The 982-nt window shown below is 42.3% G+C and overlaps 1 pseudogene; it reads left to right on the top strand.

The window, feature by feature from the left end:
* Positions 1-152: 152 nt before the first annotated feature.
* Positions 153-781, top strand: LOC102835462 (annotated as a pseudogene).
* Positions 782-982: the final 201 nt, after the last annotated feature.

Below are 982 nucleotides of genomic sequence, written 5' to 3'. Positions count from 1 at the left end.
TGGTTTACTATGCCAGGAATGACAAATTGAAGAGGAATGGTGTAGCATTCATTGTCAAAAAGAACATATCCAGGGCATTGTCGCCACGGTGGAGGGGCGGCGGCGACGGTGGCAGTGGCGGTGGCGGAGGCGGAGTTGTTGCTCTCGGCACGATGGCTGCTTAGGTGTTCTGCTTCCTGCGGTGCTGTGTAGACAGTGGTAGCGGCCACATGCCTCTGAAGGAAATGCCGGCAGTGCAGCTGGACACGCAGCACATGGGAACAGATGTTGTCATTGTGAAAAATGGAAGAAGAATATGTGGAACAGGAGGTTGCTTAGCCCGTGCGCCGTTACATCAAAACAAACCTACTTTGAATTTAAAATCCAGTATCTGGGGTATTGGAGTTGCAACCCAGAAAGTTAACTTGAATCAGATTCCTCTTGGCCGAGATTTCCACAGTCCAATGATGAGGAATGATGGAGGGCTTTATCACAACAACGAGGAGAAGAACAGACTGCCAGCAAACAGCCTTCCACAGGAGGGAGATGTAGGTATTACATATGACCATGTAGAGCTAAATATTTGAATGGAAAAAGTATGCATTGTCCAGCATCAGGTATACGAGGAACAGTGTATCCAGCTGTTTATGTTGACGACAGTGCAATTCTGGATTGCCCGTTCAGTGAATTTTATCACATGCCTCCACCCGGTTTTGAAAAAATATTATATGAACAACAGATCTTCTGGATTTTTTTTTTTTTAACTTGTTTTTCTGCACAACTAAAAGTGTTTACCATTTAATAAAGCTTTACCTGAACTGTGGATGAAAATATATTCTTCAAAATATCCTTGTTGATGCTGTCTAAAGAACCAGTGTATGCAGGATACTACATACAAATAAGTTGTGATTTAAATATGTGTTTTGTGATGTGAATATCAGCATTGGGGCATTTATTTCATTTGTTTTTAATAAGTTTTTACTGTGAGGTTTACATGGGAGAA

This window comes from Chrysochloris asiatica, unplaced genomic scaffold (assembly GCF_000296735.1).
Source record: "Chrysochloris asiatica unplaced genomic scaffold, ChrAsi1.0 scaffold00112, whole genome shotgun sequence".
NCBI lineage: Eukaryota > Metazoa > Chordata > Mammalia > Afrosoricida > Chrysochloridae > Chrysochloris > Chrysochloris asiatica.
The sequence above is the reverse complement of the archived record's forward strand: the minus strand, read 5'-3'. Positions and strand labels throughout refer to the sequence as shown.